This window comes from Leptonychotes weddellii, chromosome 9 (genome assembly GCF_054177405.1).
Source record: "Leptonychotes weddellii isolate Sample4059 chromosome 9, ASM5417740v2, whole genome shotgun sequence".
Lineage (NCBI taxonomy): Eukaryota > Metazoa > Chordata > Mammalia > Carnivora > Phocidae > Leptonychotes > Leptonychotes weddellii.
In genome coordinates this window covers 17,826,331-17,851,276 of record NC_138377.1, presented here as the reverse complement: position 1 = coordinate 17,851,276, position 24,946 = coordinate 17,826,331, and positions in this window count along the sequence as shown.

Genomic DNA, 24,946 nt, shown 5'->3' with positions numbered 1-24,946 from the left:
AACTAGACACACACACTGCCCACCCCAGGACTGCCTAAAGAAACACTCCCCTCTGTCCCCATGCACTTGAAGCAAATAATTTGTCTGTCTTGGTACATTGTTTGTCAGCTGCCTGTCTCAGAGCATGGTATTAAAGACGCAAATGTAGCACTTAGATGTTTTGAATGTGTGCACGCATACATGCCCAGGGGAATGTAAGGAATGGGAAAAGAAGGACAAACTAGGAAACTGAGCAAGTGGGGGGAGGCAAAGAGATGGAAGGAGGAAGGAAAACACGACACAGAATTTTAAGCAGTTTACTAATCAAAGATATAGGCATGGTCTGTTGATCAGTTTAGCACATTAAGTGGCAGTTATGCATATACTTGAAAAAATACACCTTTGTGGGCTGTTAAGTTTGGTTGTCTAAAGAATTGTTGTGCCATCAATTTGGCTGCAGTAGACAGTATTGATCAGAAAACAGATTGGCTGTACAGGGACCCAGTTCATTTGCTCACCTACTATGTATAAGCAGTACCTGTTTAAAACTGAAAGAAGGACCAGTTTAAAACTAGAAGTGTTTAGTCCATTAAAACAAAAACAAAAACAACAGGGCACCTGGGTGGCTCAGTCAGTTAAGCGTCTGCCTCAGGCTCAGGTCATGGTCCTGGGTTCTGGGATCGAGCCCCGCATCAGGCTCCCTGCTCATCGGGGAGTCTGCTTCTCTCTCTCCCTCTGTCCTTCCCCCTGATTGTGCTCGCTCTCTCTCTCAAATAAATAAATAAAATATAAGAAAATAAAAAACAAAAACAAAGTTGCTAATACAATTGTATGATCTATTCTGTACCAAATTTATATTATCCTAATGTTCCAATGGTAAATATATTGTTGAGTGATATAAGGTATGCACCAATGTTATGAATGTGATGCATGTCCTCTACTTGCTTCCTCTTAACCTCACCATTCATGCCTGCTCCACTGGAGCTCTGTGAGGGGAGCATCACTATGCAACTGCTTAAAATCACAACGTCAATACATTCTGGTTAAGGAGGTACAGGGAGAACAAACTCAACTTACTCTCCCTGTGGGTTCAGACAGGCTTTGCAAGATTTTAACGGTTCAGTTATTTTCACCGTCCTGAAGGAAATTGGAAGACAAAAAGCACTTTTTTTTTTTTTTTTGTATAGCTTGCTTTCTTCCCACCCTTTGTGCTATAAGCCTCCTGTCTTCATACTTTCAGCATCTGCTTTATTTCATCTCTAGCTGGTAATGAATTCCAGCTTCTTGTCCAAAGGAAAAAACTTTCCTCTGTGAATCATTCCTAGATCATATCCAGAAGGGAATAATGCCAAGTAAAGCGCTACAGGAGAGTTACAATTTGTACTGCTATCTAGGAATGCTTGTGTTTTTTCTTAGGCATAAGCAATGATAACGAGTGTTTGCCTTTTTTCACTTAGTTTTTGTTTCTTGTACTATATGTATTTTATAAACAGTCTCATACCATGGATCCTTTCTAGGAAAAGGCAGAGTATAAATATATAATGAAAGCTTTGACAGTTTGTAATATAACAAAGACCTTTATGTTTAATCCTGCTAACTGCCTCTTAGAAACAAAGTCAGTGAAATCAGAGACTACATAACTTGCCCAGTATCCTATTTGGCAGTTTAGAAACTCAAAATCTTCTTGAAATTAAAGTATTTTTGATGAACTTTCATAATTTCAATAGTTCAGCTATTTTCAGATATCATGGAAAAGCCCAACACTTTTGGAATGATGGGAAAGGCTTCTGATTTCCCATTTCTTCTGATTTCCCATCAGCCCTCACCCTTCTTCCATGTTCTCCAGGCACAACAAATTAGCATTTAGTTCTTAAAGATACCCAATCTCTGACAGGCCATTAATTGTTTCTTTATGTCCTTTCCTTGATCTAATACGACTCCCCTCTCTGCCTAGACAACTATTTTTCTTTAAGTGATTGTGAACACATGACCTGGGGTGGCTGGTCTAGGTAAAAATCTCATTCTGCTACTTTGAGCTGTGTAATTTTGGTAACTTTCTTAAATTTTCTGTGCTTCAGTGCCCTCATTCATCGCATAAGAATGGTAATAGCACTTTCCTCATAGAGTTGCTTCTGGGTAAAAAGATTTAATCCATAGAAAACCTACGACAGTTGCTAGTTAATCAGAACCCAGAGTAACCAAGTTTTGTACTTCATATATTTTGTAACGTATACAACTAGGGGGATCCTGTTATGTTTTCTCCACTCTGTGGACTTCGTAACTGTTATTTTTCTCCTAAATTTCCTCTGCCAATACTGTAATCCAGGCCCTGATCACTTATTGGTTGGAATTCTATAATTTTATGTGGTCTTCCTAACACATGGTTACTCCCCATCAAAGGTATTCCTCACAGTTTTGCCAGTGTAGTCTTTCTAAACCAGAAATCTGATCAAGTCCCTCACTTGATTAGAACTCTTCAATAGCTTCCTATAGCTTTTAGCTTACACAAAGTTCTACATGCTTTAATCTCTGCTTTATCCTCTAATGTTGTCTGACCAAGTGTACCTTTATCTCCTATCTTGTAGAAAGTGCTAAACAGTAATGAATGAATGAACAAATATTTAGCTGCACATTGAGTCATGCTATAAGCATAAGCATATCCACTGGGTACTGTGTAGTGATGTCCTTTTTAGCTCTGGTGTCTGGGACAAAGCCCAGACTATGTCCTAGGCAGGATTAAAGGAAGAAGCTGTATCACTGAAATGTACTGGCTGCAGAATAATCAAATGCTTTTATCATCTTTGAAAGACCAGTGATCCCAGGGATCATTGAAAGGGAACTCTAAAGGAACCGAAGGCCATTATCTTCCTCATAGTTTCATTTGCTTATAGACATACTGCCTCGGGGAGGTATAGACCTTTATATCATTCCTTCTTAGTATAAGCATTCTAATAGTTTTCCTACTTTTAAAAATTGTATAAATACATGCAAAAAGTGCAAAAAATGAACTCAAATATACACTCGGTGGGTATTTTTACACTTGTCTACACTCATGTATAATCACCATCAAGATTAAGGTAAACATTTTTTTTTTTAGATTTTATTTATTTATTTATTAGAGAGTGAGCGAGAGAGAAACAGCATGAGAGAGGAGAGGGTCAGAGGGAGAAGCAGGCTCCCCGCTGAGCCGGGAGCCCGATGTGGGACTCGATCCCAGGACCCTGGGATCATGACCTGAGCCAAAGGCAGTCGCTTAACCAACTGAGCCACCCAGGCGCCCAAGATTAAGGTAAACATTTTAAGCACTCACAAATATTTGCTCAGGCTCCTAACCTCACAGTCAATATCCAGCAACACTCCAGAGGTAACCTTGTTACTCCGACTTCTTCTAACATTAGTCAATTTTGACTCCTTCCAGTATGCATTCTTTGTGTCTGGCTTCTTTAATGCCACAAAGTACCTATGGGATGTATCTAAGATATTTTGTGTGCCAATAGTTTGTTTCTTTTTATTCCTGCAACCTATCCCATTGTGTAAATATACCACAGTTTGTTTTCTCCAGTCTCCTATTTGATGGATATTTGAGGTGTTCCTAGTCTAAGGCTACAATGTATAAACATTCTTGTAGGTGACTTTTGGTGGTGGACAGATTTATCCATTTCTCTTGTATATGTATATACCTAGGAGTGGTATTGTTGGGTCATGGGATCCTTTGGCTTTTGACATTTTTATTTTTGCCTATTTTCTATTTACTCTCTTCCTGCTATGGTTAGCCCTTGAACAGCCCTTGTTGACTCTTATGGCCATATTACCACATTATGTTATTTTTCATGATTCTTTTGCACCATTTCCATTTTCTTTAACTAGACACCTAATCTTGAACAATTAGAAATCTAATAATACAGAAAGAGATGCACTTTTCCTTGGTTCAACAGTTGGATTTTTTTCTTCCTACTTTATAAGAATGTTTTGAAGTATTATAAATCACTGACATATGTCACCAAAAAATTCAATACCTGTTTGGAAATTTCTTATTTTGAAATTTTACTTCTGTACCCTTTTACCATTTATGTTTGACCTCATTACCAAAGTACCTATGAGTGTAACTTATCTGAGTTGTTTAGGTTGATTAGCATGACTCTTTGACAGTTAAATTCTACTTATATACATTGTACGCGTGACTGTTTTATCAAGTATTCATTTTATTTTCCATTTGTTCTTGTAGAGGTAGGAGAGGAGGGGTATCAAAATTAACACTTGCAGTTGTATCCTAAAGCACATCTCTTAGATTTTATCTTCACTCCTTTAAGTCTAATTCCAAGTGGCTAGGCAAAATATTCAGACTTCTCAGTGACCTTCACTTCCTTCATGGTTTCAAAATAATAGGATTTATGTCTTTGTGATGCTCTGATTTGCTGTAGAAACTGCTTTACTGACTTCTGCAATGAAGTCTCATGTTTCACTTTAGCTGTAACATTTTTGGAAAGAAAACATGAGAACTGAAGAATGTTTCAGCAGGATTTGAAAGAAAAAAAAACAGGGCTTTTAGTACTAAGATGCTAGATAATGGTATTTCTTTGTTCTTTCTGGGAAATGCAAGTGATAAATATCAGAGACAGAATGAAGCATATGATAAACAAGAACAAAATCTGAAGCAGGGAAGTAATCTTTGATGCTGCTGATAGTGGCAATAAAATCCCACCCACACTTACATGTAAAATGAGAACTCCTTTCTAAAATATATGGAATATTAGAAATCACTCAGGATTTAAGCTTTATTCAGATATAATGAAATTTTTCACACAGAACCAGAGATTATCTCATAAAAATAATTCGTTCTCTCTGATTTGCCCAGAACAAGATAAGATCATTCATTCCTAGTTATCAGTTTAGCAAGAGCTTTGTCCAATCTCTGATTTCTATAAGGGCCAAACCAGAACTTCATGCAAATATTTATGATGCTAAGCTTCTCAAAAGAGCTTCTAAGTGTCCTTTCGTTTTTCATTGTCTGTCTCCAACCCATAACTTCAATGCTCTTTGGGGAATTCTGAACAGACCCAGAGAGCACAGAATGCTTTTCACTTCAAAGAAGCTTAAGGTTTACACAGATCTGACAACTTCCTACCTTAGCAAGGTACTTACTTTTTCTCTGCTACAGCAATTTGCTTCAGACAGTGCAAATACTATTAGAAGTGTACCTAATAGGCAGAATGTCATCATTCCTGTATGTTTCAGATTCCCTGCTCCTTGTGAAGACAGCATTAGCCTGGAAGTCAGGCAGGTCATCAAGCCTCTTCTGAGTTCACTCTGCTGGGTTATGTGACCTTGGTTAGATTATATACAGTGTACAATCTTTGGTTTCCCCTACCTATGACATAGAAAAAATTACGCCCTCATCTTACAGAATTGTAGTGAGAATTAAATTAATAACAAATACGGAAACACTGGCATCATAATATAGCTCCTTACAGAAGTACTTTTCTATTTTAACTTGACTTCATATGTTTAAAATTCTTCTAGTAGACGCAGGGAACATATTGTAACTTTGGAGGGCAATGTGCAATAGCAGTTTGGAGTCACACAAATTCAGGTTGTGACAGAAGCTCCATGCTGACTTTTGAAAGGTGACGAACCTCGTTATATCTTAGTTTCTTCAACTATAAAGTAGAGATAATAGCTACTTGGTAGGGTGGTTTCAAGGATCAAAGAAGATGATGTACAAGAATGTTTCTGGTTGAGGCATATTGTAATGACTTAAAAATAATATAAATCTCGGGGCACCTGGGTGGCTCAGTCGGTTAAGCATCTGACTTTGACTTAGGTAATGAGGCTCAAGTCATGATCTCGGAATCCTGGGATGGAGTCTGGTGGTGGAGTCTGCTTGTCCCTCACCCTCTCCTTCTGCCCCTCTCCCACTCATGCTCGCTCTCTCTCTCATAAATATATTAAATCTTTAAAAAAATGATATAAATCTTTTCTATAATAGGATTTTTAAAAAAATCTTTGGATATATACATACATACTCCAGATATGTCATAAGGTTTTCCCATCACAGTCAGAATGACATTAAATCCCTCTCCCTGGACTGGCTCTACCTCTGAGTCTTCCTCTTCCATTATCTTCCATGTTTACTCTGCTTCAACCATCATGGCCATCCTGTTAGTCTTCTAATAAGCCAAACTCATTTCCAACTGAGGATTTCTGCAGCTCCCCTTCTTTGTTGGAGTGTTCTCCCCTTAGCAATTTCAAGCAATTTCATTCTCCATGAATGCCTCGCCCAAATATCTACTCCAGCCTATTTAGAATAGCACCTCACTTCCCAAAACATTCTCTAATACTTTACCATGTCTTGCGTGTTTTGATACATGTATTGAAATTTGAAATTATAGCATGTATCCATTTGTTTACTTATTATCTCTCTTAGACAAGAGCAGGGTCCTTACTCTTTTATGCCTTTATACTCAGAGCTGTAAAACAGTGTTTGATATAATAATCAGTCAATACACATGTGCAGAATGAAGGAATCCAGCCATTGATCAAACCATACTTAATACTTAAGTATATGTAGCATTCTTTTCTGCCCATTGCGTCTCTGAACACATGTACAAAGAAATACTACATTCAACAAATACCACAGTATAGCCACTTATCTTATAAGGCAAATGTCTGTGATGTCCACTTCAGAGTTATAGAGAGCCCCAGGTATGTTTCTTTTGTATTTACACTAGTGTTAATGATGAACTAGAAAAAAGTAATTGCCCTGGTAAATAAATTTTGACAACATAAATGCATTTTAGTTAGATACCACCATGTTTTCTTAATATGAGTGATGATGTTGATCACACCATTGCCTCCTGATGGTTCCTATGAATTTCCATAGTTTTTTTTTTTTTTTTTCAACAAGCTGGGAAAATAATTCCTTTTTTTTTTAAACATCGTGCCTGCTTTTCTCTTTAGTTTCTTCTACTACAATCAGAGAAATATGTGTGCCATTGGAATTTATTCAATGTAAATGACTCCTGTCCTCGTCAAATGTCTCAGTTTTTAAACTTTCAGCATTTAGTCATCCACAAAAGTAGCTGATTGCCTTCTTTGCTCCTCTACCATAAATGCTAAACTTTAATTAGTTTGGCAATTCCTTACATTTGAAGCCAGGATTTCTGCACAAATATTCTTTTACGTATATTACAGTGGGTGAGTGAACACTCTCCCAATTAATTTGGGAAATTGGCAGAGGAAAAAATAAAATTAAAAAAAAAAACCTCTATGGGACAAGGACAGCAAAAATGCGGTCAAGTATGAATTGAAGGCTTATGAAAAAAAATGGCATTTTGGCAGATTATAATGTAGATATTTACGAGTAGTAGACATGTGGCTGCTTTCAGGGAAAACTGCAGAAGTAGATCACATTCATGTAAGACCAGACTGATGAATGGCCATGTGAAGGTTTGTTTGTATAAATTACTCCATATTTACTGAACTGGTATCATGTGTGTTATTCTAGGTACTTTGCCTATGTTTGTATTCAATTCCCCCCACCCAAAATTTGAGACTCTGTTATCTCTATTTTATGCAAAAAGGAAACTGAGACTCAAATAAGAATAGAGGTATTAAGTTATAGATCCTAGATCTGAACCTACCACTCCCCAAAATATAAGAGGTAAACCTGCTCTAGAGGAACTTAAAATCTAGAAAGGGAAACATAATGTGCTTGCTTTAGTAGCACATATAGAAAGGGAAACGTAATAAAAAAAAAAAACATATTTGTCTAAGAAGACAATGAGCCTATGTGGGATGATTTCATGATGGAAGTGTGGCCGGTGCCAGGACTTGAAGGGTGGGGTAAATTTGTTTAATAATACCAGGTAATAGCTACTGAATGCTTACTCTGTACCAGGCACTTTGCATTCATCTTTATCTACTGATTAACTTAAACCTTATAACAACAACGCCATAAAATGGATACTATCATGTTCCCAATTTTGCATTTGAGGAAATTAAGCACACTCAGTTGATTCTACTCCTGACAAATTATCTAATAACAATAAACATAGAGTTTAAGGTTAATTTTCCGTCTATATTACTTATTTCTAATTGGCCATCACTGCCTTAACGTTGCATTTCAGAATATTTTAAATTCTAAACAAATCAGCTAGAAATGTCTATTACAATCAGTCTGTGGGACTGAGAAGGTCCAAGACATTATCAGGAAAATTTCTGTTTCAAATATTTGACTAGGACATTAATCCATTCCACAGATAGGTAGCAAGTGAATTGTATATGCCAGGTTCTTTGCTTAGGAGAAACTTTGCTGTGCATGAATTTTTTTATTTGATGAATTTGTCTTAAAAAGTATTATTTTTGCTTGCTGCTTACTGATAGATTTCAAGCTTTTTCTTTCCTTTGTAAATTTTTTTTCCTCTCTTCTTTTTCTTTGATACTATATAGAAAAACAATTACCTTATGGCTGAAATGCATTAACCTTGGGGAAAGCTGTGATAGCTCTTCTATATGACTCTTTTAATGGTGTAACTTCCATTAGCAGGAAGGAAATTCTATTGCCCTTAACATTTTTAGAAAAGCATTGACAGAGTAAAATGGAATCTTGTTCTACTTTCCACTTGTGGAATAATTCTTATTTATGGGATTCTGAGGGGTAGTTACAACTGGTTCTACAGAACATAGTGATTAGACAAAATGTGAATCAGCTCTTTGTCTGGGCATGGGGTAGGCAAAATGTTTGCATAATTTAGCTGCTGATGGCAGAATATTACAACTGGGACCAAAAGTTCTTAGAGAAAATATTTCAACAAATTCACCACTTGGTAACTCTTAATTGAACTTGATGTTACATCAATGATATGCAAATAGTCAGTGCGTTATGGATTTTCCAGAAACTTTCAACTTATCAGGAAAGCAGGAAAACAAACTATATTAACTTCACAACAATTTCTGAAAAGACAAAAAAAAAAAAAAATCACCTCCCAGAACAGTGCTGTCCAATAAAACCATAACAAAAGCAATATATGTAATTTAAAATTTTCTAGTAAGCCACATTAAAAAATAAGACAAAAATGAATTCAATTTTAATAATTTATTTAACACAATTTGACATATTGTTTTAATGTAGTAAATATAAAATTATAGAGATAGTTCATATTTTTTTCATTCTCTTTCAAATTTGATGTACATTTTATAATTATAGCACATCTCAATTTTTATTGGAAATACTTTGTATTTAGATTTTTTAAGATTATGATTGGAAAATTAGATTAATCTATTCAGGTTGTTCTAAACACTTCTGTAAGTATTCCAGGAACTGAAATTTGCTCAAAAAATAATTTTACTTTATTGCTTGTATCCACATTGACAAAACTGATTCATCGTTTTTAGAAGAATTGATTTAGTTTTGAATAAACAGTCTTATTATTTTCAAACTTTCATCTAAGATAAGTAAATGTACTAACTCTTGAGTCAGTTTAATAACACTAATATTGATATAAAAGACTATTAAACAAATTAGAAAATAAGTCTAAAATTATTAATATCAATGAAATTTTTTATAGTTCTTCAACTTACATAACAATGTTAATTAAAATTAAAATCTGCATATTGATTCTTATTAGAAAAATATGTAAATCATTTACCTGCTAAGCTGGCTCAAAAAGAAGATTTTCCTTTTCTTGGAGCTTCAAATTTAGCTCATTTAATATGTCATCTGAAATCAATGAGAAAATATAACTCACACTGCCATTTTGTGCTATATTATTGAATATTGGGAAAATATTTCTTTTGTTTCAAGGAAGATTTGAATTTTAGTTAGCAAATCTTGTAAGACTCTTCCATGATTCACTGAATAAGCATTCTTTCAGAGCACAAGATTCTTAATTCATTTTATTTCTTTCAGTAATTCCACAGCATTCATAGCATTTTCACCTATATACTTAACAGCTTAACAATTATTTCCATGACAGTTTTCTTAGAATTTGTTGCAGAAAACTGAGAAGAAAAATATTTTCAGGATGCATGATGGAGTGAAATAAAGCAATAAGTTATATTTCAGTCCATTGTGATAAAAACTATTTTTATAGGGACCTAATATTCTTTTTCGAAAGATATAAAAGATTCAAAAATATCTAGAAATTTGAGAACTTTGGTTTTAACAATTTTTGTGAAATTTTTAAGGTTTGGTACATATAATCTGTGAACAGAAATAATTTTACAGGATGCCTGGGTGGCCCAGTCAGTTAAGCGTCTGCCTTTGGCTCGGGTCATGATCTCAGGGTCCTGGGATTGAGTCCCATGTCTGGCTCCCTGCTCAGCAGGGAGTCTGCTTCTCCCTCTCCCCCCCACCCCCGCTTATGCTCGCTTGCTCTCTCTCTCCCAAATAAATAAATAAAATCTTAAAAAAAAAAAAAAAAGAAATAATTTTACTTCTTCGTTTCCAATTTGGAAGCATTTTATTTCTTTTTCTTGCCTAGAACTTGTTCTGGCTAGAACTTATCTATGTTGAATAGAAATGACACAAGTGGGCATCCTTGTCTTGTTCCTGGTCTCAGAGGCAAAGTTTTCAATCTTGCACCATTGAGTATGATGTTTGCTGTGTTTTCCATATGGCTTTTATTAGGTTGAAATAATTTGCTGCTATTTCTAATTTGATAAGTTTTTATCCCGAAAGGGTGTTGAATTTTTTGAAAATGCTTTTTTTTATGTCAATTGGGGTGATCATGTAGGGTTTTTTTTTTTTTCCACTTTGCTGCATTGATTGATTTTGTATGTTGAACTATTCTTATATTCCAGGAATAAATTCTACTTGGTCATGGTGTATAATTCTTCTTAATATGCTATTGAATTTGATTTGCTAGTTATTTGTTTAGGTTTTTGCATCAATGTTGGCAAGGGATATTGGTGTATAGTTTTCTTTATCTGGCTTTGATTTTAAGGTATTGTTGGCCTCAAAGAATGAGTTAGGAAGTGTTCTCTCCTCTTTAATATTTTGAAAAAGTTTGAGAAGGATTGGTATTAGTTCTTTTTTATTAATTTTTTAAATTATGTTCAGTTAGCCAGTGTATAGTACATCATTAGTTTTTGATGTACTGATATTTGCAAATGACATTTCAGATAAAGGGCTGATATCAAGATCTATAAAGAACTTATCAAACTCAACACCCAAAAAACAAATAATCCGTCAATAAATAGGCAGAAGACATGAACAGACACTTCTCCAAAGAAGATACACAAATGGCTAATAGATACACGAAAAAATATTCCACATCACTAGCCATCAGGGAAATACAAATCAAAACCACAATGAGATACCACCTTATACCAGTTAGAAGGGCAAAAATTAACAAGACAGGGAACAACAAGTGTTGGCGAGGATGTGGAGAAAGGGGAACCCTCTTACACTGTTGGTGGGAACGCAAGCTGGTACAGCCACTCTGGAAAAAAGTATGGAGGTTCCTCAAAACTTTAAAAATAGAGTTACCCCACAACACAGCAATTATACTACTAGGTATTTACCTCAAAGATACAGATGTAGTGTGATGAGCACTGGGTATTATTATTATTATTATTTTTAATGTTTAGTAGAATTCACAAGTGAAGCCATCAGGTCGAAAGCTTTCCCATGTTGGGATATTTTAATTACTGATTCAATCTCCTTATTAATTATAGGTGTATTCACATTTTCTATTTCTTTTTGTTTTAATCTTGGTAGGTTTTGTGTTTCTAGGAATTTGTCCATTTCATTTAAGTTATCCAATAATCCAATAACAATTATTCTTAATATTCTCTTATAATACTTTTTATTCTGTACAATTGGTAGTAATCTCCCCACTTTTATTCCTGATTTTAGCAGTTGGAGTCTTATCTTTTTTTTCTTAGCTCATCTAGCTAGAGTGGTCACTTTGCTGATCTTTTCGAAGAATCAACTTTTAATTTCATTGACCTTTTCTATTATTTTTCTATTCTCTATTTCACTTATCTCCACTCTGATATTTATTATTCCTCCCTCCTAAGTTTGGGTTTAGATTGTCTTTTCTTTAGTGCCTTAAGTTCTAAAGTTAAGTTGTTGACTTGAGATCTTTTTTGTTTTTTTAATATAAGCTCTTATAGCTACACATTTCCTCGTTAGCACCAAATTTGCTGTGTCCCATAAGTTTTGGTATGTTTTGTTTTTGTTTTCATTCCTCTCTATGTATTTTCTAATTTCCCTTGTTATTTCTTCTTGGATCCATTGGTTGTTTTGGAGTGTGTTGTTTAATTTCCACAATTCTGTGATTTATTCCAGTTTTCCTCTGTAATGAATTTCTAACTTCATCTCAATGAGGTCAGAGAAAATACTTTTTATGATATCTATATTTTTAAAATATATTGAGACTTAATTTGAAGCCTAATATATGGTTTTTCCCAAAAAATGGACCATGTACACTTGAGAAGAATGTGTATTCTGTTGTTAGGTAGAGTGTTTTGTATATTTCTGTTGATTGTATATGTCTGTATATGTCTGATGTGTTGTTTGAGTCCTGTTTTTTTTTTTTTAATCTTCTGTCTGGTTCTTTTTAATATTTTATTTATTTATTTGACAGAGAGAGACACAGCTAGAGAGGGAACACAAGCAGGGGGAGTGGGAGAGGGAGAAGCAGGCTTCCTGTGGAGCAGCGAGCCCAATGTGGGGCTCGATCCCAGGACCCTGCGATCATGACCTGAGCCGAAGGCAGACACTTAATGACTGAGCCACCCAGGCGCCCCTGTCTGGTTCTTTTAACCATTAAAAGTGGAGTATTGATGTTTCCAACTATTATTGTGGAACTGCCTATTTCTCCCTTCAGTTCTGTCAATTTTACTTCATATATTTTGATGGTCTCTTATTAAATGCATCCTGTAGTTGTTTTTTAAATTAGAAAAATAACTGTAATTAAAAACTAGTATTTTAATTTAAATGTGAATTAAAATTTACATAAATACAATTGTAACTCAGGCTCTCTGTATAAATTATACAAATAAATAGTTTACAGTGCTACATCAGCATGTAGGAAAATTTATTTGATGAAATCAATCCATTAACATGGACTAGATCAATGATGTGTTTATCTGCGAACTATATATGACACAAGTGCCTAACTTAACCAGCAGAACCACATGATGTCCTTTGTGATGTAGTGGTTAAAGTGAAATGTAGACAATAAAATTGTATTTAACATAGAATGCATTCTCCAAAGTTTTAATTTTTAAAGTAAAATTTAGGGATTGAAATAAAATAAATTAAAAATTTAGTGGCTTGATTACACAAGCTAATTTATGAGGTCGACACACAAGCTTCTAGTGGCTACCATCCTGGGCCATGTAGTTTTAGATCATTTAAAGTTAAAGGGCACTTAAATTTTTACATGATGGAGCTGAGGCGGAGAAAACTTCTCAATTGAAATTTTGGTCATTAGATCATAAAGAGGTTCACGGAGAAGAGACATACTTGCATCCATGATGGTCCTTGATAGCCATTCTAGAAATCTTCATGATTGCATTTGTATGGGAGGTTAAGATTAAAGGTTCTGAAGGCTCTTAATGTGGCTCTGAATCACAGGGGTTACAGTATCTCAGGGTGGGGATTAAATATATCTATCGTTTGGTAAGAACTCAAATGAAGGATAAACATTGTCACAAATATTATTGTCAATACTACTTAAGAGACATCTTGATGAGGGGTACCTGGCTAACTCATTTGGTAGAGCACATGACTCTTGATCCAGGGCATGAGTTGGAGCCCGATGTTGGGGGTAGAGATTACTTAAAAGAGAGAGAGACATCTTTATTAGACACCTATAAGGGTCATTTTAATGCAAATTTTAATGTCTTGGATTAAAGGCAAAGCATCATCTAGATGCATTAATTTTATCTCTATTTCACCACAAATCTGTATTTCTAGTTTCTCTCATTATATTTTTATGACTTTTGTTGTTAAAAACTTTTTAAGGGGCTTAAATAAATAAATAAATACAAGTGTATTCATTCTGATTCCTTTGTGAATAATTGTTTTTGAAATGTTTAACATGGGAAAACTAGACAAATGAAACTTTGGATTGATAAACCATAAAATGGGTTTAAAAAAAAAAATCTAAGTTGCTCCTTGGGAATGTTTTTACTGGAAGAGACAAATTCTGGAGCTTACATGATTAATAGATGTAATTAGTTTACAAAGGCTGGAAATCAAGGTTATCCAATGGCCAATTCACTCTATAGTACAGCCCTGGCCAGAATCAATACAATACAATAATGATCATGCTTTTCTCAGTTGAGAGGGACATGAAGTGTAGTGTATGAATGTGTGGTGGTGAGAGCAGTGGTGAGCTGGGATGGGTCCCCAGCAGAACAAAGGTAAGAATCACTTCTGGCCTGCCATCTGTTACATTTCCAAGGCATTCCATTACTGGATAGAAGATATTGGGATTATCTACTCTGAGTCTAAGTTGTGGCAGAGCATAGTAAAAATTAACAATCAATACTGGTGTGCCTGGGTAGTTCAGTCAGTTAAGCATCTGACTCTTGGTTTCAGCTCAGGCCATGATCTCAGGGTGGTGAGATGAACCCCATACCGGGCTCCATGCTGACAGTGGAGCCTGCTTAAGATTCTCCCCTTCCCCCCCAAAAAAAGATAATGAAAGCACAAGTCCCTTGGGAAACAGTGTATGTGCTGCCAAAGAGAGCACAGTCCCTTGGGAAACAGGAGGAAAAAAAAAAAAAAAAAGACCCTTGACTTCTGCATTTTTGTTAGGCAGACAGATACAACCTCTGTAAATTTAAGGGAGCTCTACTAAGTAAAATAATTCATCTTTACTATCTCTAGCAAAACTTCAAAACCAAAATGAAACAGTATAATTGCTATAAAAAAGATAGAAATTATATAAATATGCTTTCATGGAATGTTAAGTGTTTTTAGAACTAGGAAATAAATGTTACATCCTTTCTTACTCTCCTGGTGACCTTAGGCAAATGACTTAACCTCTCTGGTCTTTAGTATCCTATGTGTTTAATTGTACTTCATGGGATTTATTAGACTTGTTATGTCAGTCATATAGCAAAGAAACTGGCAGATAATAAAGAACTAAAGTATTTATCTCTATAGTTTACATTATTATTTTTAAGACATTCTAGTTAACTCAGGGGTGCATAGGTGGCTCAGTCAGTTGAACGTCCAGCTCTTGATTTCAGCTTAGGTCATGATCTCAGGGTCCTGAGATCGAGCCTATGCTGGACTCCATGCTCAGCAGGGAGTCTGCTTGAGATTCTCTCTCTCTCACTCTCCCTGTGCCCCTCCCCCCCTCAAATAAATAGTTAAATCTTTAAAAAAAATAAACAAAATGGCCTCCTGGGTGGCTCAGTCAGTTAAGTGTCTGCCTTTGGCTCAGGTTCCCAGGGTCTTGGGATCAAGCCCCACGTCGGACTCCCTGCTCAGCAGGGGAGTCTCCTTCTCCTTCTCCCTCTGCCCCTGCTCCTGTGTTCACTCTCTCTCTCTCTCAAATAAATAAATAAACTCTTTGAAAAAAATAAAAGAAACAGAAAAAAGAAAGATATTCTAGTTAACTCAAATACAGAATGATAGTAAATCAGTGTAGATACTATATATAAATATGTAGATAGATAAATATATAGTGTATGGTATACTCTAGTATATTTATTAGAGAGATCTCTTATACTAATAAAGTAGAGTTAAGGAAAAAGATGATACCTCTAGAAAGTAGAATATGTGGCAGGATCATTACCCATTCATCTGAAGTCTTGATTTTCACTTTAGCTCTGTTATTTGTTGATTTTTTCATATGTAAGTAAGTGAACTACCTCCGGCAAACCTGATTTTCTTCTTTAGAAAAAAAATAAAAATAATATTATTTCTGGTCTTCCAAAAGGGATAGTTTAAATATTCAAATAAAAACATAGGTGGGGGTGGGGTGCCTTGGTGTCTCAGTTGGTTGGGTTGAGCGTCAGACTCTTGGCTTCTGCTCAGGTCATGATCTCAAGGTTGTGAGGTCGAGCCCTGTGTGGGGCTCCACGCTCAGTGTGGAATCTGCTTGGGATTCTTTCCCTCTTCCTCTCCCTCCTCTTTTGCCCCTCCACTTGCTAGCACAAGTTCTCCCTTTGCTCTCTCTCAAATAAATAAATAAATAAATAAATAAATAAATAAATAAATAAATAAAATCTTAAAAATATATAGATGGGAAAGTATTTTATATTTATGTAAAATTTTCCAATTTTCAAATATTGTTATTAATAGAAATATCCTATTAGGTGTGAGAGAAAGGGCAAAGTAGGCCGCTAAGACAAAAGAATTAATATAGAAATTAAAGAAGTTTAAAAGAAAGTATCTAGCTTGCAAGAATGGAGGCATTATTGCTTACATGGGTAGTTTTAAGAGTTAAAAAAAAAAGTGTATTTTTAAGGCAGTTAATATAGTGGCTGGCACATGGCTCTCAATAATTGTAACTAGTAAAAATTAATTACGGAGTAATACCCCATACACATTAAAAAAATAAATCTAAGAATTTACCATGCTTTGGTCAATAAAAAGGCAGAGATTCAGAGATATGCGGATCATATGGCAATATCTGTCCCAATGATTCAGTATGACAATACAGTTTATGTTACTATAATAAATTAAAACCAGATTCATCGTACCTATAAAAGCAAATACAACAACCAGCAATAATGACAAATATGAATCACAGTTTTAGAGTCTGCCTCTGAAACGAAATTGCTTGGCCAGGTATCACCTCATTAATTTTCTTACCCTCAAGATAAATGAACCAATTTTATAATCTTAAGAACACTGAATTATATTTCAGAGAATAATCAGAATTACATATAGAAAAGAACATACTTGAAATCTCCCTGATTCCATAAGGCTTTACATTTCAAGACGAAGACAAGGCTTTTTAGGGATTGAGTTTTATTTATGGCTGGAATTTTTTTTTTAATTTCTTGATTAAAGGGGATAGATTGAAATGCTTCATAAAAGGGCACTTGGACATCAAATAGCTCTCACTTGACTGTATTTTGATGACTTTAGTATGAATTAATCACAGACATAGAGGTAAAATTTCCCTTGAAATACATATTTGGTTTTTAAATTAATAGGGTAATGTACCTGGGACAGATTGCCTTTGGAGAAGGCACCTATAAAATCCAAAGTATTTTCAAATAGTTCTTTCACCAAATATAACAAAAAAACAGAACACATTCTCTAGCAGCAAACCCCAATACTATTGAGATTTGTCTCTTACTAATGTTCTTTTGGATTGGTTCCTGGAATTTAATGATTAAAATTGACCTGCAGAAGAAGAGATAGTAGGGTTATAGGAAACCTGGATTAAATGTGAAGATGCACAAATTTTAGATAGAGTTCCAGGAAGACTCTGGTTCTCTGAGGAGGCAGGGAGTGGGAGTGCTGGGACAGCTGAGAAAAACTAAGGAGACGAGAGCCCTACAGCCCATGTAACATGGCAGCATCTCACATCCCCCTGATAAGTATTGGCTGTTCATGGGAGATTTCATCCATGAAATCCATGCTTAGGGTAAACAAATAAACAAAAGGAATGATTTTTCCCTTGGGTTTCCTGGCAACACTGATGAGTAGGAGGAAAAGGAGGAGGTTGCAGGAGGAGGGGAAGGGGAATGGAGAAGACCCTGGTGGTGGTGGCCGTGGTCGTGGCAAAGGCAACTGTGGCAGGGATGATGGTGATAATGAAAAGAGTCCTGTTCTTATGTGAACAGCCCATAGTAAGTCTTTTCACCTCAACACTTGAAAAAAGTATTCATAGCTTTTCTTCCACGGGGAAATTGTCTTTGTTGCCTAATTACATAATGTGTTTTGAGAATGCTCCAGCTGCAGACTGCTAATTGAAAGCTCTCCCTGTGTCTTATCTCAAACATATCTTTATATAGGTTCAACCACTGTTTAATATCTCATTCACTGGGAGGAAGGTGCCAACCCTTTCCCCACCCAAATTATAATTTCATTTCCAGAACAGCAACCGATTTGTATTTGTGGGTCAACATTAGGTTCAGGGCAACAGTTACGCATTTTGAGAAACAATTACCAGTTAGTCACACTAAGAATTTGGATGGTATAGAACATGGAACACATGGTGAATAAGGTATTAAGAAGATTCAGGACACATTGTGTTTCTCTGTCTGTGGGAATTTTACTCAACTGAAAGCATAGCATGGAATTTTCTTAGACTTATTAGCAATACGTATTCTTTTTCCATACCCTCCTATCAAAATCTATTGTTTACTTCTTCCTCCCCTTAGGAAAGAATAGCTAATAGTTTAAAAGATCATCATTTCCAGTGATAGCTGTATTTCAGCAGCTCACCAGGGGATGAAGCCTATATTAAAATGATCCAAGGAAATACCAGCAGTGGAGTATGGCAATTTGATGGGGAAGGGCAAGAGTGGAGATGTCCTCAGGGTCAGAATTTACACAGATCTGGATTGGATCCCTGCCTCATAACTTGATATTCATGTAAATTTAGAAAGTTATTTATCTCGATGCCTCAGTGGGCCTTGCTGTAATGAATATGGAATACATGTGAAAATGCCTACCCAAGTCCTGGAAGATACTGGAAGATGGTAGGTGCTCAGTAAACAGGAATGCTCACTTCTTCCCAATGCATTGTACCTGAGAGGCAGTTACAAGCACCTGATTATTGTTCATTTGAATAGGCAGAATGACCTCAAACATTTCTTTTTGCCCTGACAGATAGATAATATATTGGTTGGAAAGAGCCTAGAGATAGATTCTTTTGCTATAAGTAATTTATAGATATAAATTCTGTCCTCTTGTTTTCAATATTGTAATCTAATTCATTTCTCCATCATAGGCAAATTGTTCTTTCTGTTTGGAACTGTTTCTCTTTCTATTTAGAGTTAAAAAAATTGCCAAGACTCTGGAACTTCCTAAATCCTTTTAATGCGTATTAGAGATACTAGGTGTATCGAAGATATATTACTTTCTTCATGATTTTTATCTCCTTGTGTTTAGGTTGACCATATTCTCTTTCTACTCATCCAGTAAATTGCTCAGGTTTTAATCAGGTTTTAAACTCTAGAAGGAGGTACTTTTGTGGGGGACAAGAGAGCTGTATTTATGCTATATTAATATAAATATAATTAATATATATATATTACATATTTATAATATACAATCTATATAATCATCTGATGAGTGTTCCTTCTTACCTTACTATTGGAGTATAACACCTACAAAGCACATAATCTAAAATGAACAGCTAAATTTATTTTTACATATATATCCAAATTATAATTAATATATAGATTAATATATAGAATCATCATCCCAGAAGCCTCCATTATACACTCACATAGTCAACACCCTCCCTCCAAAACTACCTTTCTGACGTCAGCCATCACTGAATAACTTTACCTAATTTTTAAAATTTCCTATAAATGGAATAACATAGTACATTCTTCTTTTTGTGTCTGGCTTTCAGTATTATGTTTGCAAGATTTGTCCATGTTGTTCTGTATAGCAGTAATTTATCACTGCTATGTAATATTCCATTGCATTAATAAACCATGTAACAATAAAACATCTATTTATTCTAATGTTGATGGGCATCCACATCACTTCAAGTTTTGGCTATTATGAGTAAAGTTGCTATGAAAATTCTGTACATATTTTGTGGAACACACATGTACTATTGGAATTCTGGAGTGAAATTGCTAGACCATTGAGTATGGACACTTTCACCTTCAGAAGATATCAACAAACAGTTTTCTAAAGTGGTTTACCAATTTTCATTCATACCAGAGGTGTATAAAAATGATACTGCTAAATATTCTTTTTTTTTTTTTTAAAGATTTTATTTATTTATTTGAGAGGGAGAGAATGAGAGAGAGCACATGAGAAGGGGGAGGGTCAGAGGGAGAAACAGACTCCCTGCCGAGCAGGGAGCCCGATGCGGGACTCAATCCCGGGACTCCAGGATCATGACCTGAGCCGAAGGCAGTCGCTTAACCAACTGAGCCACCTAGGCACCCCCTGCTAAATATTCTTATTAGTTTTAAATTTTCATTTCTGTTCTTTCTTAAAGTTCTTGTTAATCCATAATGTATATTTTGCCATTTCTGACTGATTTTTTTCTCTTGCTGTTGAGCCTCTTTAATGAGTTGTTATCATTTTTTGTCTACATAGTAGGACTCAGGCTTTTTAATTTGAAGTTTTCTGGGTGACCATGATCCCTTAGGAAGTGGAAAAGGAAGTATTCTTTTGAACAGGTCACAAGAGTAGCTAAGGTATCTAGAAGATTCCACCTTAACTCCCATGCTTACTTGTTTGCTTTAGTCTTAGGGACACAGAGAACAGTCTACATTAAGTTCATCTTTGACTCAGTCTGACAAAGCACACTCACACAGAGACAATGTCAACCTGCCCAGTGGGTAAACAGTTAACAGTAGGCTGAAGTCTTCCCATTATGAGGCTATAATTCTACAATCCAAGCACCATCCAATTCCACAAGTGACAGTCACACACACTGCTCATCCTACTTAGCTCTTGTAAAACATTTATTTGTCTTAGGATAATATATATAATTCTGTTTTTCAAAAAGCCGGTTACCCTGGCAAACCTGTACCCTCTCTCTAACACATTTTTTGTTCTGTATTTCTTTCAAATGGCCTGAAAAGTTCGTTGTTCTTTTTCCATTCGATGCTAAGGGGGAAAGTAACATTTCTCATATTTATTAATTCATTCCAGTTCCCATTTGAATGAGTTGTTCTTTTCAGAGACAAATAATGAATTGGTATGTTATTGAAAAAGAGATATTCAACACTGTGCCTTGTACCTGTTTAGCTTCCTATACAATGGCAAGCAGAAATATTTATAAGATCAAGTATATTTGAACAGCCAGAGAAAGATGTCAGTTAAGTACAAATGGTAATATTTGCGTCATATTAGCCTAGGCTGTCTTACTAGTGGCTGACTTTTTACTACTGTATTGTGAACGAAATATAGTCAAATGTTGATCTCTGGAGCCACCTGAGGTTTTTACAGCTTTCTGAAACCTATCATAAAATGTAGACTTGCATATTTCCCTTGATATATTTTTTGTAGCTCAGTTTATGGATTGTTTACAAATCATCATATATATGAGTAGAAATATGGATGAATTATAAGCACATATATTCCTTTTTCCACTATATAATTCTAAAAATAATTTAACCTAAACTCTTTACATGAGTTTGAGATTATTTTTACTTGCAATCATCTTTGGTCTAGAATATTAATTCAAGATGTTCTCTATTCTAGCCTCTTGCTGAGAGTAAGAAGTTCAAAATCATAAGCACATAAACCTGAAGCTATCCCAAACAATAATTTATTGATCCATGCTTGAAAAAAATTCTCTATTTCAGAGCTTTGGAAGTAGGAAGTAAATTTGTAGAACAATAGATTCTCAAGATAGACTAAAACTCTGGAGGTCACCTAAAATAAACCACCACTTCATTGCTTAAATGTCCTCTATAGTTTCAGTTGGGGATTGAACACTTCCAGAGTGCTCAGCAAATGTAGAACTATGTAGAAGTAAAACCCTTCGCTAAATGGTTGTCCTGATGCTAGTTGTGTCTTTAGGACTGAAGGGTACAGGTTTAAACTTTCTTTCAGTGACAACTCCACAGGCATTTAAGGGCCACCCTCTAGTCTCCCTGTAACTTGCCTTTCTGGTTTAAACCTCTGGTTCTTTCACCTATTCCTCATACATTGGGTCTTGATTCCCTTCTCAACTGCCATCACTCTCTTCTGTGTGCGTTCTAGTTTGTGGCAAAGAGAAATATCACCAGTGTAGTTTCAAACTGTTCATGAGAACAGAATGTCTTCATTCTTGACAGACATTCTTTGAAGCAGACTGTTTGCATTAACAGTTTTAGCATATAGATGTAAATATACATACATATAAATATATAAAAATGTATCTTGTTTATATATATTATGTAATTATAAATGTATATAAAATATTTAAAATACGTAAAAAATATATAACTTTCAGTCATGTGAAGCTTATTACAACCTCGAAATCTATTTCACACAGTGTTAAGCCATATTTCTACCATATTGAATTGGAAGTTTGTGGAATATCAAAGGCAGTGAATGGTGGATTAGTGATGGACTAAACATAAATATTCTGTTTAATGCTATTTATCTTTAAAATTTAACCTATAATTTTACTTTATCAAGGTCTTGTTGGATTCTGATAAGTCCTTCCAGCTTTGTATGAATTCAAAAGTTTGGTCAGTATTTTAACAGTTCTTACTAAATCTGTAATTAAAAATTTTTCCAAGAGACCAAGTTTTAGATAAAATCATACACAATTTGATCCACAATTCATATTGTTTGGACAAAACCCTTTATTCAGTTATAAATCCAACCAGATAGCACTAGTTCTTCATCTTATCAGCATTGAGAACAGAATTTCTTAAGATGTTACATAGCTCTGAGGAACTCTCATAGCAATATGGCACGTCTCTGTTCATGGGGAAACATTTGATGGAACTGGCTACTCACAGGGAAGCTTCTTCTCTTAGAGCTTTCCATCTGTTCCTTCTAGTGCTTTGTATTTTGCTGAATAAAACTTGCCATGTAAAAGTGGGCCACCAATGCCAAGTTTTCCCTAGAGAACATTCAAATAATTATAAAATCTAATTCACTAACATGTATATTTTATATCAGTTAGCAGAAAAAGTAAATGATATTAATTTGATATGACCTAATCTTATTTCCAAGTGTTCTCAGTTCCTGGGATGTAAGTCCCATGCCAATCAGAAATTTAGATTATCATTCATTTCATAGATAAATTTTTATTACCTAGTCTATGATATAGTTAGAAATTTATGACTTTAAAACACAGGATACTATCCCTGTCCTCAAGAAATTTACCATCTTGAGTAAGAAATTAGAACTCAGAAGTGACTAATTAAACACACATTTTTGAAGGTACTATGAAAGTTAATGGCTCTGATCAAGGAATTTGGGCGAGTGAGTTGATTTTTTTTAAAAAAATGAGTATCATAGAGGTCAATTTTCTTGAGGTGCAGAATTTGGGAAAGAGAAAAATATATATCCAAGAGGAATCTTAAAGTCTTCCTTAAAAAAAAAAAAGGGGGATTTAATCTAACTGCTGTAACTCGCTAAAGAATTACATTACCTTTCAATGACTTTTTGGTTTTTGGTATAGATTTTTCTGATGTTTCAGTGTGCAGAAACTACTCTCAAATGAATAGCTTGGTCTACTTAAATGGAAATCTTACCTTGACCATATTCAGAATAAATTCTCTTTTATTTTGAGCTATCTTGCATCCCTATATCTATATTGCTTCCTAAATACCAATAATCGGATAAAGGAAGTATTTCACTTCTGGTCCTTCATAATTTATAAGGACAACCTCTGGCCTCTGGGAAGTGTCAACACAAAGCCTAATAGTGGTGATTTGGCGTAAAGCTGTTAAGTTTAGGTAGGGTTTTTGTGACATTCTGGACATAGTTTCCAAAAAGGCACTCTCTCTCTCTTTTTAAGTGTTTGTTTGTTTGTTTTTGTTTGTTTGTTTATAATCTCTATCCCCAACATGAGGCTCGTACTCATGACCCTGAGATTTAAGAGTCGCACGCTCTTCCAACTGAGCCAGCCAGGTGCCACAAGGCATTCTCTTTTGAGTTAGCCATGTCAGGTCTAGCTTCATAAATCTATGCAGTAGGCTAACCACAAGTGCGGCCCACTTCTTTTCATGTTGCTGTCTTCCGATAGTTAGATACTCTTAGTTACTCCACTGAACACAGAGAAGACTGCAAAGGAGAAAGGAGATCACAGCTTCATACTTCTACAAAATGATATGCACAACATATAACATATGTTGTACTAAAATATGTCAGCAATTACAATGACCTAGGCATTGTTTTAGACATTTTATCTTATATAAATAAATAGACAACTATTTACTTTAATCCTCAAAATAACTCTCTAACGTAGCTATTATTTACCCTATTTTAGAGAAACACTGAAGATCATGGAGTTTATTAAATGAGATATCTTGATTCAAGTCTTACAGCTATTAACGATTACAACCAGACTTTCTGAGATAGCTTATTCTTAATTTCTAAGTCTCTGCTCTTTATGGGAGCTATATGGACTTTTCTCTGGAAGGTCTAGGATTGTCCATGAATAAATCTTATATATTTCATGAACTTATTACTTCAGTCTCTGCTGCTGTTACACTTATGGGTCATTTTATAAAAAATGCCTACCAACCCCCTAACATCAGTTTTGATTTTTTGGGTTGGATATGAAATATTTCCAGGACAAATAAAGTAGCTGAGATTATCAAAGGATATAAGCTACTTGCTTCTCTTCATTGATTCTTTTACTGTTGAGTGAGTATTGTAAAAACACAGATGCTATGAGAGATGATTTATGGTTCAGTTCAGAGTCAGAAGTTTTTGTAAACCCAAACCTCTTTTTTTTTAATTTTATTATGTTAATCACCATACATTACATCATTAGTTTCTGATGTAGTGTTCCATGATTCATTGTTTGCATATAACACCCAGTGCTCCATTCAATACGTGCCCTCTTTAATACCCATCACCAGGCTAACCCATCTCCCCACCCTCTCCCCTCTAGAACCTTTAGTTTGTTTCTCAGAGTCCAAAGTCTTTCATGGTTCGTCTCCCCCTCCGATTTCCCCCCCTTCATTTTTCCCTTCCTACTATCTTCTTTTTTTTTTAACATATAATGTATTATTTGTTTCAGAGGTACAGGTCTGTGATTCAACAGTCTTACACAATTCACAGCGCTTACCAGAGCACATACCCTCCCCAATGTCTATCACCCAGCTACCCCATCCCTCCCAACCCCCACCACTCCAGCAACCCTCAGTTTGTTTCCTGAGATTAAGAATTCCT